Source organism: Topomyia yanbarensis, chromosome 3, assembly GCF_030247195.1.
Source record: "Topomyia yanbarensis strain Yona2022 chromosome 3, ASM3024719v1, whole genome shotgun sequence".
NCBI classification, from domain to species: Eukaryota; Metazoa; Arthropoda; class Insecta; order Diptera; family Culicidae; genus Topomyia; species Topomyia yanbarensis.
Window position 1 is genome coordinate 118596464 of NC_080672.1, and position 19484 is coordinate 118615947.

The 19484-nt window shown below is 37.5% G+C and overlaps 1 protein-coding gene across 3 annotated transcripts in view; it reads left to right on the plus strand.

Annotated features, from left to right (window-relative positions):
* The window catches only part of LOC131693432 (leucine-rich repeat neuronal protein 3-like), a 441590-nt gene that overhangs the window by 253346 nt on the left and 168760 nt on the right, over positions 1-19484 (plus strand). For 2 of the 3 annotated variants that reach the window (XM_058981234.1, XM_058981236.1), the window contains one exon: positions 13617-14055. The exons of the other annotated variant lie outside the window; for it this stretch is intronic. The gene's annotated coding sequence lies outside the window, so the exon portion shown is untranslated. The remainder of the gene's footprint in view (positions 1-13616; positions 14056-19484) is intronic. 3 annotated transcript variants of the gene reach the window in all.

Consider the following 19484-nt stretch of genomic DNA (forward strand, 5'->3'; position numbering starts at 1 on the left):
AGCTTACAAAAAATAAGGGAACTGGATTTAAAACAAATAATTCCCAGGGATTAAAAGGACTCAAAAACACAAAGAGTTATTCCATTTTCAGGAGCTAGCATCAATTCGGCGCTGGCTTAGTCCGCCCACCAAGTTAGTGTCGGATTCTGATGAGATGAAGTCGAAACGCAAGTTTCAGTTCCATCCATCCATAATTTAGTTATAGGTTTTGTGTTCTCAACTCGCAATGATTGTTTCAAACAATTTTATCCGTAGCGCAGAAAAAAATAGTTTTCACCTAAATTTTTCTTCACTAAGGCGAAATATAGCAGGCCCAGTCCATTTAAATCCCTATATGTTGAATTCATGTAGCCTTCATATTTTCAACAAAATTGTTTGAAATGACATTATCAAAAACTTTGCTGAAGGCACCATGTCTCTTAATATTTTTGAAAAATTAATTCACCATAATTACCTCTATGAGAATTAATCACTAAAATTTTTATATCAAAGCAGGCGCTGTTTTATGTTGATAACTTCCCGAAGTTGCCAAACCTTCAAAGTCTAGGATTATTATATTGGGTGATCTTGAGCGTTGAAAATTTTTTAGATCATTTATCCCACTTTAAAAGATCGCAATTTTTGACTACATTGACATTTTATACAAGAAAATAATCTATAGAGGTTTGAAAACTGTTCCATGTTGATCCTTCTTGTTTGTAGACTGGAATGACATCTGTTAGACTACTTATGTTTTTGAGTTTTCAATAATTTATCAAACTCATATTAAATTTTAGCATTTTTTCAAAAAATTTACGATTCTCATCAAAACCCCCTCCAAACCAAATTTCTGGCTACGCCACTGTAAAAAAGTAAATATAAAGTTTGTGGAAAGAAGAAGTTTCATTAACTAATAGATGGGTACGATATTAACAACTACAATAGTGAGATTGATCCTGTGAAACTATTCATCACTTTCGTAATCAAAATGAATAGACAACATCATTTGTGTGGATGGTGGCTGGACCAATATTCTAAGATTTTTCCGATTTCAATCAGCTTTTCACGCTGTGCATTTTTCGTAAAATCTTCCACAAAGTGAATTTTTCTAATGAAAAACTGGACTAATTACACTAGAATAGTTGAATATGAACGTAATTTTAGACTGTTAAGCTTTATTTGATCCACAATTTCTCTTCAGATCGCAAATTTAATTTTCATCTTTGATCGTTCGTTTTTGTTAGTTGTCAGTTTTGGACCATGGTCGTAGAATAGCAGTGAACTACCAACGCTGTGTGTCTAATTAATCAAAGAATAGTTTTTGCATTTCGCGTTTTAGGAGATTAACTGTTAAATTTTATTGACAGAATACATTGTCATTCATAATGAATCTGCAAAATTTCAGATCGATCCTATGCTTGGAAATTGTTTTGTGGATTTTCGGCTTTCACGGTCTAGATATTAGAACGGCTGTTGTATACTGTCCGACGTTTCGGCCACTGGTTTTTGGCCTTTTTCAAGGGAAATATCTTATCGTTCTTCGTTAAAACATCGTATACCAACGATATGCAGGTCTAAGAATGTTTTCTTCATAAAGTTTGGCTTGGTGGGTAAAAATTTTTGTTTACACATTTAACGTTTGAGCCACTGTGCACTACACTACTCAACGACACTTTCAAATGAAATTGTATTAGACTAACAACTTGAGATAATTCTTTGGTTGCTTCTAATTATGTATGATTGAAAAAGGAAGTTAAAAAAATTCCCGATTTTATCAACTTCCCCGGTTTATCAACAAAAATATTTCGGTTGGTTGATAAAAACGGGTCATTACTGTATTACAAATCAATATTTTATCACTTCAGAACAAAACTCATTTGACATAAAAATGATTCGGTAGACTATTCAGGCCAAATAAGCAATCAACAAAAAACGTTTGGAGTAATTTAAGGTATCCCGTTGATCAAATTTACCTTGGCTTACGGTACTTGCTAATGGTACTTATATTCATGGTTCAGCAATTACTACTCAAATTGCCTACCAACCGTGTGGCAACCTATGACCTAGTTCAATTTTATTTCACACTGCATTGAACCAAACTTTGCAGTATAAAAAAACATAGTACAGTTTACGCAACTTACACCTATTTTTTTAGCTCAAGCAAGCAGACGAAAATTGCGCTGAGAATTGCAGAAAACGATAAAAGCATACCACTCATACATACAAACATACCATACCAACCGGATGATACTCCGACTGGGGTACTGACTGCATGATAAAGTGGAAAGTATGTAGGACCAAAGGGATGGCAAACTTTCTCCTCAGTCCGACTGACTGCGTAAAATGATAAGTCTGTCTAGTCTAGTCAGGCGAAGCAGGATTTTTTTTCATAAGCACCAAGCGAACAGCACAGAAGTCCACTTAAATTTAGTCGTACCCTAGATTGCTATGTGCAGGGTGCATAAATGAAAACTCTGGTCAGTCTGTGGAAAGTGCACCACTTTCCGGTGCCTCTAGCGTCGAAACCATATTTTAATATTTCTGTTAGCAAAGCAAAATTTAAAAAACGCTATCCTAGTTCTGTTTGAATTTGATTTGCTTCTGAACCCGGACTAATTTTATGCTTCTATTAGATTCCGCCTCAATCAATAACTTTACCCAACGTACTATGCCGAGATCGCTTTTGTCGTTTCTGTCACACCTATTCACATAGATTTCCCCATCTTTTGTGATTAATTGTACGCAGTTAGAAAAGAAAATCTCTTGATTACAAACGTTTTCTAGACTTCTCCTGAAAGGCTAACCAATTCAATGTAGTTTCACCGATCGCAACGATTTGCGACAGCATAGTTCTGAATGTGAGCACCTTTTGTCCGGAAAAGTGAATTCATTAGTGCGGCCAAGCCAATCTAGACGACCGACCGAGGGGCAGCTCAGTCAGCCATGTAGAAGGTATTAAGCTCGGCTAAGAAGTTAAGATTGATTACCACGTAGCTTGTGCTAGAAGGCGGGGTTCGCACAGGACTTTCTGGGGTTGGGAGCGTGTGTAGGGTTATCACACTGTCGGCGACCGGGCGGGGTGATGTCGAGCTGAAAATGAAATAAAATTAGTTCGTTCTGTTTCAACCAGAGTTTCTGCAATATGGAGTCAGTTACGGTAAAATGGATCTGCTTGCAAATATATAACGAATACGTAGGTACTAATTGAATGTCGGTGTAAAAAATGTACTCCTTGATTTAGTTGTCGGATATGATGGGGAAATGTTTCATTTTGAACATTGTCTTAATGATTAATTCGTGCTACACCTGCAGAAGGTTAAAATCGATATCGCACCTTCGACCGATCATTTTGCTCAACTATTCTAGTTTCATTTTTCGAGCAGCCATCGATGTTGTGAGGTCAAACATCACAAAAAATAGTTACCATAGCATGTCACGCTCAAGGTACGTTTATCTCCTCTGTACTCATCATGAAAGCGACCGTGACGTGGTATAAAAAGAGTAGATTTTATCTTCGCAGCCCTCTGCTCCACGAGTGACGAAGAAAAAAAGCTACCTGCAGTTCGTACATGGCAAATATCTGCTGCGCCCCATTCGACCGTGTACTAAGCGGTGCATTTCACCCCCTCCCGTTTCCATGTTGAATTCATTCAAATTATCCATCACGAAAAATGTGCATTAACACGTAATTACTTAATTAGAGTACTGGATGAAAACGGGGGGAGAGAAAAAAAAATGGTTGGAATCAGCTGCTGCAGTGAAAAACACATTTTTATTCTTTTCCATCATCGTCCTGAATTCAGAGCAAAATTAAGTAATCTATTCAAGCTACGCAGCAGCAGTGGTGGAAATAACGAGGAAAAACTTTGTTCAAACAAAGGATAAAATTAATTTCTGTATTGTAGAAATCCGCCACGTTCGCTGGAATTAAGAAAGAAAGCTTCGATAGAATAAACCTTTGTTTTTTGTTTAAAGGGGAACAGCACATTTTAACCCTCGCAGCCACAAGAGTCCAGAAGCCAAAGCGCAGGAAAAAAGACGCTCAACTGAATTATATTAAATTCTTCGTGGTCGAAAAACTTACTATGGGCAGGAACTACCTACCTTTCGATTTCACTGCTGGAAATGGTTCAGCCGCAGCTGGCCTTTGCCGGTTATGTAGTTTTTATAGTTTATTTTCCAACGGGCGGCCAGGAAAACTTTTGCTCTTCCACCACTTATTAGCAGTGCTAATGCTGGGAACCACAACCGTATACCCGCCCATCAGAAGGCGAAGGACTAAGCGGGTGGAAATTTTTTCTCAATATGGTACCAGTTTCACGCGATTTTGTTCGAAGGGTAGCCTTTGAATCATCGAAGCGGTTCTCGTTTGCTTCGTACACTATTGCCGAAAGGGAGTGAGCCCACGTGTCGAACGATTTGGCGAGAAAGTTTAGGGAAGCTTAAAAGAATGTACTGATTTACCGTATGGTCCCCGCTCCGTATCCCGCTCGTGGTTGGTCGAAGTAACTAAAACAAAGAATGACGCCCAGCAAGGGGAGGAAGTTTTCAAGTTAAAATTAATAATTATTGTACCGAATGAATTATGTGTTATTAGTTGCCCGTTTCGTTCCGCACTTCGTGGGGAAAATGACGGATGATGGTGGGGGGTACGTGTTTGCCAAGTTTGAAATCGTGTTGCAATCTAGAAATGTTTAATTATGGCTGCTCGTTCGTTTTCGAAGTAAAATTCCTTTGTAATCCTCGGGAATCTTTCATGGCGAAACTAGCCACAGCATTTGCTGGATAGAGGTTAGCCCTCGTTTGTAGTCTGATGATTTAAGTTTCAAGAACATATTCATTTTGGTAGACCAGTGTTCGGCCAACCACTATTTTGGATGTTCGCATTTCCGTCTAGGGCATCAGTTAGTTCTTGGATGACCAGGTTCTATACACGTAATAACGCAGAGAACTAATCCTGGAATAACGTGCGTCACGCACACACGCTATTTACTCACGAAATGAGGCCAATTTGCGACGATTTATACCAACTGAACAACCCTATTATTTTTTGTTCAAGAAACTTGCCCCTCTATTACCTCATCCCTTTAGACTGGACGGCACTTTTCCATCCTATAATTTTTTGTTTACCTTTCTATCCGGCACGCATACATAAAAATGTGTTAAGCGATGGAAATACGTTATGCTTTTGCAGTGTAGCATGTTTGGAAACAATTATTCTACACTGGTTAAAGAAGAAATTCAGCATTCACAATTTTGAACATCAGGGATGCGACACGAAAAAAAATATTTCTCAATAATAGTGTTTCCGTTATTAATAAATAGGGTAAAAAGGTTAAATACGCCCCACCGGGGCAAAATGCCCCGCTTCTATTCCTAGGACCCCTAGAAACCCAAAGGTATCAACAAACTTTGATTAAAGGGGATGAATGATGATTGTGACTTTCTTCGGGTGATATCACGGGTCATGTCCAATCATTATACGTTGAAGGCACATCTCCGGCATATTGGGTCGTGGAGACCGGTCTCTGCGGTTGTTGTGACGGTTATCGCGACATTAAACATGTTGTCTGGTCGTGCGCCTAGTGTTCTATTTGAAACGTGAAAATGACTGATAACAGTATACTTTCATGAAATCAACGTACTGAATTATTTTGACATTTTTAAAATTCCGCGTTTCTATACATAAAAGTTGAAAAATTGTTCCCGTGCCTGAGGGGTAACCCTTTTGCAAATGAGTGGTTGGGACCGTGTTTGCAGAATCGATATTTTTTAAGGAATTTCCTCATAGTGTTATGTCTGTTAGTCTGTGATATTATGGACAACAATAATTTCAGTAGCCATCTAGATTTGGTTTTACAATGCAACATACTACCAAAAAATTGGATCCTCCATAGAAATTGCCATATCGCCTTAATAGAGTGGCCCGTTTGAGAAATTTTGACTCTACATGGGACATTTTCAGTAGTAAAATCACAAATTTCGAACTCGATTTAAAGTGTTTTAAAAATGTTACATTCGCCATTTTTTTCTAAACAGGCCCGAAAGTATTCTCTTTGAAATGCAAGAAGAATAATTTATTTTCGTTTGCCCCAATTCTAGATATAAATATTTTAAAAAGACCCATTTTTATTTAATATTTCTCATAATTTCGGTTCTAGAAGTGATATCTGAATTCTTCTATTATGAAAAAAATGAGCTTTAAAAGTTGTCTGAAGACACCGTTTACGAGAAATAAAAAATAAAACGTTACAGTAAAAAAAACAAGTTCTATTAGGAACACCCTAAGTTGCTCAATTAAAATAGCTATAAAATGAAAACCTTTTGAGATATAACTATGACGTCTTCGACAAAGTTGCTTGGTATAAGTTCTTCTACAATATTGCTGAAGACTGCTATATTCTATCTCCCCACATTCAGAAAATAATTTTTGAAGCACCCTAGCAATAAAAGCCACCCTAATACCATCTACATCTGGAGATGGCCTATTCGATACTGATTATTTGTCCTGAAGACATCGTAGATCTAAAATATAAGGTATAGCTACAAACATTCTTGTCTTGCTAAATTGTGAATTCGGACCACTGGACAGTGTCCAATCAGCAACGAATAAGCAAAATGGCATAAGAACTTCCGATTTTGATAGTTAAATGCGTTCATTATTCAAGACTTCGTAAACATCAATGTCTGGTTGAAACCAAATGACAATTTCCGTCTGTCTCTGCGCGCAGAACGTGGTCCGAAAACTACTGGCTTGCAGTTTTTGTAGTAGTCGCAAATCAATGGTGAACAAGACCTGAACCACAACCGATTGCAAAATTTGTGGCTGCAGCTCAGGCAATCAAAATCAGCCCCTCCGTCCGAATATCATTAACATTGTGAAAGACCATCCTTGATTCCGATGAAATTTTACACGCATAACCGACATGGAAGACCTAACATATTTCCACAGTCAATGAGATCATTTGGACTCAATTTTTTAAAAGGACGTTTCTACGGTAGTTTTTCATTGAATATTTTTCAAAAAAATGTTCATTTTCCTACTTTATACAGCAAAGTAATCTGAGAAATAGTTATAGGGAATGAAATCTCTGGAAAAAAAAACTACACACACACAAAAAAAATATTGTGACATTTTCTGAAAAATTAAAATTCATGTTAAAAAATTTAAAAACCCATTTTTTCTAAATTTTTTATCTTTTGTCCTTAAAAATCTAAAGAAAAACAAAAAAAACATTTTAAATGTAATGGTGGAATGGAGAAACTACAATTTAATTCGTGAAATTATACCCTTTTTGTAAGTCCAAAACTATCAACAATCAAGTTTTTAGCGTTTTAAACATAAAGCACAATTTCTTTCAGTGTATTTGTATCATGAGGAAGCTATCAACAATCAAGTTTAGCTAACCACTTTTAAAATATTTTTAAAATTCCTAGTATTTGAAATCAGAAATATTATTTTCTTATATATGATATGGTTCTAAATGCCATTTTAAATCCAAATGCCTGTAACCAAAAAAAAATATTAAAATGAAATAGTTTTGAGATATTTTAACTACTTTTTTGCTGTAACAGCAACAACAGATTACGATCGTTTCAAAAGCTATTCGCGTTTCTTCATTAAGAGCAATAGATTTTCCAAAATGCTCGTGAAATTTCCTGTAACTTTCCTTTTGACATCAAGGCGATATTGGAAACTGTATGAAAGCTACATGAAATCAATAAATATATGATTCAAATGAATGATCAAACAATATAGTCGAATAATATTTTCATTGTTTTCAAGCAGTTTTCAAATTGCTTACAAGGGCGGGCATAGCGTAGTTGGTAAATCGATTGCCTTGTACGCAGCTCACCTGAGTTCGATAGCCAACCCAGCATATAGGGTCATTGTGCACAAGGTTTTTGGGGTGCTTGCAATTCCGCGGATTAAAAAACTTACCAAATGAAAAATCGCGTGAAAAATAATTTGTGTGAATTTACATTTATTTCTCTTAGGAATAGAAGAACGTTAAATTGATTTCTTTAATCAATGCGTGTTGATGCCCATCAAAAAAATTAAACTTCATGCTACGTCACACAAGTACTGACCCTACCCTACCCCTCTTCACACTTCATCACAAATTTGGTATACCCCCTCCCTACCCCCTAAAATGCTACGTCATTTATGCATGACCCCGAAATAAATTTTCATGCACGATTTGCCAAATAGTTGTGTTTAGTTGAACAGTGCATTCAGAGAAATTTAAGTGCTTGAAAAGTTTCACCTTTTAGCTGAAAAGAATAATTTCACCTGATATACCACTGAAGTTTTTGAAAGAGCGAGATAGGTACCTAAGTATGGACCAAACTTGTACGATATTAACGATACGATATTATTGTCTTTTCCATGATGGGTGCTTGATCTCGGGGACAACTAATGAATTCTTGAATGAATCTGCTCTCCCATCGCCCGCTTCTCTTGTAAATCAAATTTGATTTAAATTCTAACATTTCGAATTCCACAAACTCCATCAAAAGATTCGTGGCATTGTAATATTTGACGGAAATCATTGCAACTTCTTCGTCGGCAACTCTAATTGATCTACTCAAAATTAGGATATTTGAAAGAGACAAAAAATATTCCTTCTTTTGGTACAAGTTTGCAAACTTTTCCGATAAATTCGAGTGAACTTCCTTTCTTCAGATAGTACTGCTTAGCTGCAAGTGTTTATTTACATTCAAGTATGATTTCGTTCTTGAAAGGAACACATGTCGCATAATTTAGGCTATGATCGTTCAATCCACCTATTATAAGTTCCTTCAAGAAGAAATGTTGGCACTAATCGTCTCTAGTCGAATGCGAACCACAACAGTACACGAAATCTATTTTCTTTTGTTTTTTTGGAAACTTTCCAAATTTACGGTTAGCATATAACGATCAATTCGGAATGCTCCATTAAATTATATTTTGGCAGTTAGATTTTTCCTATAGATTATGTGAGAAATCGTCACTAAATAGACTTTTTTTACTGAGCGAAGATGGTCCAGTGAGAAGTTTTCTTTATCGTTTGCTATTGTGATCCATGCTGGACTAGTATCGATTTCGGAATCATTTCTCAAAGTGAATTATAACAATAATATTGAACATTGAAATCACCAAGGACAATCATCACGCCATCCGCGTCCGCTTGTGAAGAAGCGTTATTCACAGCATCCATGTGAAGTTGCATGATATTGCAATCAATTCGTTTTACATGAGTATTATAGACAGCACCAATATAAAAGTTCCTCGATGGAGTTGTAATTCTAACCCAAACAACCTCAACATTGGTTAAACTACCTACAACAATCTCACATGAGGCAAATGCGGTGGATACAGCAATCAAAACTCCTCCGCTACGACCGCGAATACTGTTGCCACTATTATTTCGTTCCGCACGGTATACGGTGTAAGCATCGCCGAAAAGCTGCACCGATGTTATCCTCGCATCAAGCCACGTTTCGGTGAAGACGCAAACATCGTAGTTACCGTCCACAGCAGCTAATTACACGTCGTCAATTTTCGTCTTAGGCCCTCTCGCGTTCTGATAGTAGATCCGCAAACCATCAGTGTCATATGCGAGGTGTCGTGCTGCATACAAATTTTCAAGACTGCGGGCTCGATGATCAGCATCACCTCGAATGGCGCAAGGAGAGCCGGATGTGCTGTTGTTCGGAGGGAATGCGGTCTGGAGGGAATGACTGAGTCATGACTGTTGTGTCCAGCGGCTGACTGCAATGGGAGGCATACTTGAAGGTGCGCAGTATCACGTGTAGCTTCGGAAGCACATACATTCTTTAAATGTTTACCTGAGCGAAAAGATGCGATCGAAATTTTCGTTTTGACATTGAAGGTTCGCTGCAGCGGTAGAGTCGATTGATGTTCATCAGTAGATTGTAAGTGAAATTTACATTCAGGGTGTGCAGCATATTGAAGTGCTTTGGAAGGACATATACCCTTCTTGGCTTTACCTTACACAGAAGAAGTTGCCGATTCGTCAGGTAGCCCGAGGTCGCTCACCGAGGTACATGAAGTTAGACAGACGAGTTTATCCGCATGGCGCTACTGTCCACCACCAGATGGCTTCTTCTCCGTAGCAATCGGGTAATGATAGGACGTTGGATTTTTGAATTGGTCACAAATTCACAGAAGTAGATATTCTCCGGAGAAATCAACATAACTTATGAAAAGAATGTGTAATTAGTTTAAGCAACCACCATTGGGGCCAAGGGGCTTGTTGGTGAAGGTAATAAACATAAACATAAACAAGATCGTAATCAAACGAAATAATTGTTTTTGTGTAAACAAGATTTAAAATATTTCCAAAACTACTACATTTTCGAAAAATTTTGTTTAAGGTATTTTGATTTGAAATTGGATTTAACTAATTAATATAATTAATTAATATATATTGTCTTCGAATTAATAAATTTTCGTACAGACTGAAATACTATACTAACTTAAACCTATTTTGAATTTGAACATTTCTCTACTTAAGTTGAAGTCAAAATTATGAAAAACACTATTGAAGAGCTGACAGCAAACATCTACCGGGTTATTCTGGCCGTACTGAGTGCGATAAGTAGAGCGCCGAAAGAAGTCCATTCTCCGCAGAGACCTACCAGGAACGTTGAAGTCCAGCTTAGCGAGAAGCAGAGGGCAGTCAATGTTGTCAGCGAGAAGATCGAAAACAAAAAGTCGCTGCAGAAAAACTCTCCTGTTTCGTAGCGTAGGCAGGTTGATAAGAGCACAACGATGCTCATACGGTGGTAGTTCAAATCGATTTCGCCAGGGAAGCCGTCGAAGGGCATACCGGACGAAGCTCTTTTGCACCCGTTCTATGTGATTAATGTGTACGGTGTGATACGGGGCCCAAACGATAACTCCATTCCTTCAGGCAGTAGACGTCGTTGAAATCTTGGGTGTTTCGTTTGATGAGTCCTAGTACTGCAAAGGCTTTAGCAGTAACTGCATTGAAGTGTTCGATGAAACGTAGCTTACGGTCAAGTATAACACCAAGGTCCTTGATTGATGAAACTCGTTTTACTGGGGCAGTGCTCACTGCATACTCAAACGTAATTGGCGAGAATGTGATTATGTTGCATTTCTGAATGTTTATAGTCATTCCGTTTCTATCACACCAACTCATGATCCTATCTATGTCCATCTGAAGTGCACAACAATCTACCAGAGTTGTTATGATGCGATAAATTTTCAGATCATCTGCGTACATCACCTTACACGATGTCAATTCGCTGCAAATGTCATTCACAAAGAGCACGAAGAGAAGAGGTCCAAGGTGACTCCCTTGAGGTACACCCGATGTGATGTCGAATCGGTCTGAAAGTACAGTTCCAAGTCGCACAGATGCACTGCGGTTTGTAAGGTACGAGAAGATCCAATTGGTCAGCCAGTCCGGAAATCCAATTCGCCTCAACTTTTCAACAGCTAGCTGATGAGGAAGGCGATCGAAGGCTTTGGAGAAATCTACATACACTGCATCAATTTGTTGTCGTTTCTCTAATTTATCAATCAGCGTTGACACATAGCTCATTAAGTTCGTCGTTGTTGAGCGCTTTCTAACAAACCCATGCTGATCTGTAGTGATGATGTGTTTTACTGCAGGGTGGAGAATATCTAACAGCATACTTTCAAAAACTTTTGGGAGGCAGCTCAGGATTGAAATTCCCCTGTAATTTATGACGTCATGGACGTTACCGGCTTTATGAATTGGTGTTATTAAAGCCTCCTTCCACTTGGCGGGAAAAATACTTTCACCGAGAGAGCGATTGAAAAGCATGGATATCGGTACAGCTAACGATGAAGAGCATTCCTTGGCGAAACATGGTTGTATTCCGTCCGATCCTGGTCCCTTTGAGCCGTCAACACCACGTAGATTGGTATACACTTCCCGTTCGGTGAAAGATGTTACAGGCAAATTCAAGGAGAACGTCGGCAGACTACTCAGGTACGATTCAGACAAAGGTGGTGGGTTATTACTTAGCACACTTTGAAAGAAAGACGAGAATAGATTTGCTGACTCCGCAGGTGTCGTTGAGGTCGTGTCACGGTAGTTCACGTTTTCAGGAAAACCACGGCTGGATGTTTTGTTCCGCAAATAAGCCCAAAATTGCTTCGGCTCGTCCTTCATGTTACTCTTATTTACAACCATATTTTATAACAAAGTTGTATTTTTGATTGCAAATAGTATGAATTATAGAAATAGGGGAACCCGGTCCTATTCGGACCAACCTAAGTAAATCACCCTTTTAAGTTAAGAGATGTGAAAAAAATAATTGCTCAAAAGTCCTAATTGTTAGTTTGAAATCTCCGCTACATTTTGGTGCCATAAAAGCTTGCACCACTTCATGGCAGCGCTAGGCGAATTTTTACGTTTTTTATTCCCTTTACAATGTAGGTGTAATTCGGACCTCCCTACGCGGCAAATCAGCTCGTCAATTTTTTAATTTTTTTTTGCTATGGAATTATGCTACCTATGAAATATTTATTGAAGAAACTCCTTAAGAAGCAAAAATAAATAAATTGCGATACAAAAACTTAATCTGATTAGATACAGTTGTCAATTGGCCCATCATGTATTTTCTTTGCTGTGGCGTGTACAATGGTGTGCGTAGCCGCACGCCGCTGAACAGTGGTTGATGGAATAGGGGGTCGAAATAGCCCCTTACGTAGTGAGCGTCTTGAAAATATCCGTGTTTTCACCCAAACAAAAATTATTCCACTTTCATATGTGACTTTAATCACCGTTTAACCATTATAATGATTTTTGTTTTGAGGATGGCAAAAAATGAAACACTATGTATCTCCGTTAAAAAACCCATATAATTAGATTCAGCTGTCAAAATTAATGTTTTAGAATAACAGTTCCACGAATATGTACGACAGTCAGAAAGACTTGCGATTTTCTGAGAAATTGCGGGGGTCCGAATTACCCCCACGGTCTTAATAGCACCGGGTCCTCCTATATAGAAGGAGAAATGGTTCTTTTTTCAAAAATTTCCAGAGCGTTGAATAAAATTATAAGCTGTTACTTGAATGCGATTTATTATAGTCAGCTATTAATATAATTATATTGGGATCCCACACTAATAAAATATACGTCTTACCAATGAGGGATTTTTTGTGTACTATTTTCAAATTTGAGCAAACAGATTATTCTTCATAAATTTGCACAATTTTTATTACTGAAAACAATCCAACTACTCGGAACTATATATATTGAAAGTAAGTTATCTGTAAAACACATCAATTTTGTTATGAACATCGTACCTGGTTTTCTTCTGATCATTCTTCCCAGATCTAATAAAGAGCACCTCTTCATTGTGAAAGAACTAAAAAATGCACAATGGAATAAAATAGACTTAAACCACTCCCAGTTTCCATCGAAATGAACAAAACCTGCTTTATATTCATGGTGAGCCCTTATTTTTCACTTATTGGCTCTCGCTCTCGGACTTTCTTCCGCTTCCTTAAATTAAACTACGAAGAAAAACTACCCTACTTGGCGAATAAAGGAAAACTTCCAGATGACACTCTACTGTTTATTTTCCAGAAGTATTTTTTATCGTTTTCATTTCTTTCGCTACTCTTGCAGATAACAAGGTGGAAGTTGGACAGCCTTACGTCTCCACACACACACACATACCACCCCTCCCCCCGCCTACATCCATTTACTGCAGTGTACCCGTCCTTAGCATATGAAAAAGGAAAAGGACACCGACTGGACCAGCCCTGCCCGCACGTCGTCAGATACCGGCGATATTGAATATTTAAATTCAGAACCGTGAAATTGAAAGTGATTCCGGGCAGGAGCACGTTCGAAGCAGCCAAGGAAAAGTGTCTGAAGAAATTTAATAACTGTGCTTTCATGATTTTTGCTGTTTGTTGTTTTTTCCTGATTTTCCGCACATTTAATCCTTAGTGACAGCGAGAATGTGTGTGTTCAAGTTATGAAAACTCGGAAGCATGGTCAGATCATCTGAATGATATTGGGCGATGGTTTGGTGAGATAACAAAGGATTTTTTAAAAAAAGGTAAGCTTATAGTGTATAAGTGCAGTGTTTTATCGTATTAAGATTTCGAGCTATTTTCAACATTCCATTCAATTGATTTTGCTTTCCGAAAAAAACTGGTTGTCTCATCTATTTATTATTACGAATTTTAATTTAGATCAATATATCAAAAAACTAATTGATTTTTGCTTCCAATTTTCGTTCCGCCGGCTTATCAATACTATCAAGCCGACCCGTTAATTGAATGAAAAAATGTCTGCACAACAATCAGCTGCGATATGGTGGAAAATGGATGGGATGGGTGCCTTTGTCGCGGTTTATTTTTTGTACTAATTTTTCCCATTTCGAGCGACGAAAAAAAAATCCCGACAAATTCAATTAGTGATACACGGTTGGCGCAAATTTCTATCGATCACGTTCACAACATTAAGCATCTGATTGACCGAGGAAACCGCGGACGAAATAAAACGTTCTATTTCACTGTTTAAAGCACGGCACTGGACTGGGGTTTCATCAATGCGCCTTCCTGTTCGTGCCTACGGGAGAAGCTAAAAATGAATTTTCATTTCATTGATCAGAATTTTTTTTGCTGTCCAATGGTTGGCTGGTGGGCTTGGGTGCTGCAGTTGGGTTTGCTTTCCAATTTTCATTTTGCTTGTTATCGGATGTGAGAATTTTTGTTCCTGGCTCGAATGAAGCCGCTTCCGAAAAGTGCATGAGCTGGATTTTTTTTCCGTAGTAATCTGCCAACCCAATCTGATTTGGAGTGGAACTTTTAATGTGTGTGTGTGTGTATGGGCGAGTGTGTACAGATTTCAGTGGTGCATCGAAAATGGATTTTTGGTGCATCCTTCATAATGATCCGAACATCCGAATGGTTCGCTGGAGCTGAGCCAAAATGTTCCCGGACTCTGCCAAGCCAGCTCGGTCGGTGAGACTGATCCGATCTAGTTTGGTATGTTTCCGAATACCGATTACAATCGATTTGGGTTGAATTGAATCGCTGTAATATGGATGGATTTCCGCTGCCCGAATCGATGCTCTACTTTGTGTGTTTTTTTGTGTTGTCTAGCTTGTCCGACAGGAAGTCTAACAGACATAATGGGTTGGATTTTGGCAACGGAAATTTAATTTGAATGCGAGAAGTGCTTTCATATATTCATCAAAATTCAGTTTAAAATGGTAGATCCGAAAGGATAGTCACTATCACGCCGCACCGTGTCATCGCTTTCCGATCCATAACCCAGATGGCGTGCAGTCCGTAAATAATCCCTGGAAGCAACATAAATTTATCCCTTTGTCATCAATCAGTCAATAAGCCTTCCCATTTGATAGTCATAAAATGGAAACGAGCTAGCCGCCTGCCAGTATCACGTTTCGGCGTAAATAAACCTTATCTTTCCTCAGGGGATTTTGCTCGTCAATACACCACACACCGTGGATGACCGTGGGCAACCGTGAGCAAAAAAAAATATGCCCAGGTTGCAAATTTGTAACGACCGGTACCTACCATATTTCCGAACGATCATCATAACCACCATAAAAGTGTAGTTCCGGAGGGTAGAACCAGGTTCATCCATCTATTTTTTGTCACCTAGGTCATCAACACGGTGGTGATGACGATGATGATGATGATGATGATGCAGCAACAACGCACTTTGGTGACACTTGGGTGAAAGGGTTTACTCTGCTCATTCACACATTGTTTCACTAGGGCTATAAATATTGGCACCCGATTAGAAGAGTGACTATTTGATAAACACCTACTGTTTCAAAAACTTTTCTATACAGGAAAGGTATTTTAATGTTTCATTTGCGTGGGGCTTCTATGCGGTCGATCGTCCCATGGCGACCAATAAAACATGTCCCTTTGTAATATAATAGCCACAGCCCCAGATACGCATTGTTCTATTCAGTTTTCTCTTTCCATGTGCCATAAACATAGTATAGGCAGTTGGTGTTTTATGAAGGTCATAGCACATAAATTATACCATGTATATGAGTCTACCTTAGTTAAACTAAATGTCCCATGCAGGAAATTATTTAGAATAGTGGGCCTTAAAAGTAAGAGAAACCAATTTCGCCTTTCGGTTGAAGCATTTTAGTGTTTTCGAGTATTCGCAATAAGAATTTTGTTGGCAAAATTAAATCGTAGTAATGAAATTTTAGTTCTTATTTTTCTACATTTGCTGAGCATCAATGGTACACAAGAGTAATATACGACAGAATGGTGGGGTTTTCATCCCTACAAGTCATTTGCATCTGGTGCCCTTTGGGACGGACATAGCGTAATTGGTAAATCGTTTGCCTTGTACGCAGTTCACTTGGGTTCGATTCCCAGCCCCGCACATAGGGGTAGAGATTTTTTCATAAAGATTTTTCTTACCCGAAAAAAGGTAAATGACTCTAAAGTTAAAACCTCTATATTTGAAATTAAAAGGTAGGCTGGACTAATATATTCAAATAAAAAACACAACCAAGCACATACATTGCTTGGCCAGAGAACCAACACATCTTCACAAATTCAATCATTATTCGAAATAAGTTGCTGTGTGAGGGTAGGTTTTTTTTTATACAGAAAGAAGATCAAAAACCTGCAAGCTAACAAAATTTTTTTTTCGAAATCGTTCTTAAAATTTGTGTATATTAATTTTCGTGTGCTAAGTTGGTTTTGATATTAACACTTATAAAAAAAGTCATCATGCGTTAGGGTGGCTCAAAAATAATTATTTTGCTGTGAAAGTTCAAAACAACGTTTAAAGAAATTTTTGTGCGCTGAATTCCTTTTTTGGTTATAAAAATAGAAATTAACTTTACTACTTATTAGAGTGGCTCAAAAGTAAGTATTTTGTCTTTTATAATGATTTTTTCAATAGTAATTTTGGAATTTATTTTCCATATTGAAACGAATTGATTGATATTTCATTATGTGGCTTCAGAATTGACTATTTCGTTTCTACAGATCAAATAAGATGTGTTTGACTAATATTGAAACGTTCAATTCATTAGTGGGTTACTTGATATGGAAACTAAATTTTCTTTCATTTTCAAAGCAAACATTTTGAGCGTCTTAGTGGAATGTTCAATTACATTAACTAATCAACAAGATGGTTAACGTTTTTTTTCGCAAGTGTGTTTTAAGTTACTTAGGTTGCATATTTCTTATCTTAAATAAAAATAAATCCAAAACCCTTTTTCGCGTATATGGTACATTTGAAAATGGTCTAATTTTATTTAATTAATGTTGCATACCCTTAAGCTATATCAGTGCTATGCAAATTCGGATCAAAATAGTCTCACCAAATGACTAGAACTGTGTTCACTCAATTTGACAGTTATTGCGTAAGTTAGCAAGAAATAGTTTCAAAAACATTTTGACATTTTTCAGATGATTGAAAATATTTACTGATTTTTAAAAATTCCTAATACCTTTACCATCTAAAAACCATACCTCCACTCTGCTCCTTACTCTTGATCACTAGTAAAACCCTTGTAGATCATGCTCTCAATGCTATTTGAAAGTTGTGCATGTATACGTGTCATTATTCTAGTTAAAAGTGATTATTCAAATTCAATATCAGTAATAACCATGCGTCTCCATTCACAGTTTTTTGAAATTTTGACTGCTTATCGCAAGTTTTCGCAAAACTAGCATAGGCTCATTTTAAAGAGAAAATTAAAAGCTTTCGAATGAGTATAGTGTGATTGCGGGGATTCGCGGGCGTCGTTGTTGATATCGCATTAGACGTTCGAATTCAATAAAAAATCATGACAAACAGTTATCCAAACACTAACTAAACCAACTAGTGACTTATTTTTGGCGAATTTACGATGTAATTTTATCACGCGGATAAATTTGGTGAAGTAATGCAATGCATAAAATCAACCGTTTCTTTGAAAAACGGAAATAACCGTATGTCGTTCCTATGGTCAAATATTGCAAAAAACACTTGAGTTATGCCCTTCCAAAAGCTGTCAAAAATTCATTTTACATTCAAATCACTTAAAATCTCGCGAAAATGTCTCTGATGGCTCAGCTGATACGAGAAAAATACTAGTGAGAATATCGCATTACCTTCATATATGGACTTAAGTCCGGGCTCGTCCCACTGTGCGATGCACAGTGGCACCTGTTCATACAAAGTTGTGACAAAATTATAAAAATTGGTCTATGTGGCTAAAACTTGTGGTTTTAACTAATTTTGGGTCGCTGAATCCATTTCTGTTATCAGTTTTGATATTCCATATTTCATTTTTTCGACTAATTTTATATAAACCCATTTGAATGAGTTGGTCATTAAAGGGTTAATATAAACATTAATCATAGTAGCCAATCTCATCGGATAGCAGAAATGGTTGACAAAACTAATAAAAATCACTAAATTATAAGTATGTATGATGTTGTTTAGGCCATTAATTTGTAAGGAGATTTATGGGCTACAGGGCGTCTCCATATGGGTGTTTTCAAAAACATAGATATACCAACTTCGGCGCAAAAATGCGCAAGATGAGGCCTGAAACTACAATAAATTTTGAGTCAAATTCATGATAATTGACATCTATAGTTTAGCATATTCATTCTTCTTTCCAATGAACTTAACATTACTCCAATCGGCTGTGTAGTTCTTGAGATATCGCCATTTGAAACTCTAAGGTACTAAAAATTCTAATGAATTGAATTGAACAGAAATCCTCGACATCACTTACTTCAACGACATGTAAAAAATTGTAAAAAAAATCATTTTTCATCCGATTATAGTAAAATTTTGATATATCTTTATTCAAACTGAGAGAAAAATAAAATAAATATCTACAAAAGAATTACAAGACATTGATTTTTAGGGTTTTGTCACTCGTCGTGCCCCTGTGCGAAGTAGCTGAATAGTCCACGACGGTGAATCTACCCTGCTGTGAGTTCTCTGGCAGTAAATTTGTCCCAATACCGACGTTCGTTTTCGTGAGCCTGATCTAATCGATCTTGTCCACGGCGCTGAACCTAGCCTACTCAACGGGCCAGCCAGGAAGTGCTGAGGTCTATCCAGCGATTCCGGGTGGAGCGTAGCTTCCGGATCACTGAATTCGGGAGGGGTATTTTGTGGATGTACTCCATTAGGCATAAAGACGTTAGGCATAATGGACGTTTGGTATAATGGACGATTGGCATAATGGACGTTAGGCATACATTATCATGTAGCACTTAGAAGGATTTATTTTTTGGGGGTGTTGGCTTCGGGTGGTACGAGCCTGTATGTTTGATTTTTTTATCTTGTAGAATTACACTAAACAAATAAATCACTTTGATTTTAAGTGTTTATTCACGTAAATGAATAAATTTCACCATTCGAAAGACATCACGTGGTTCCTGTAAACCTAATCTGGCATCCTGTGGAACCTATCGGATTTACACATAACCCTTAAATTATGCGACAATGAATCGTGAAACCGCAGTT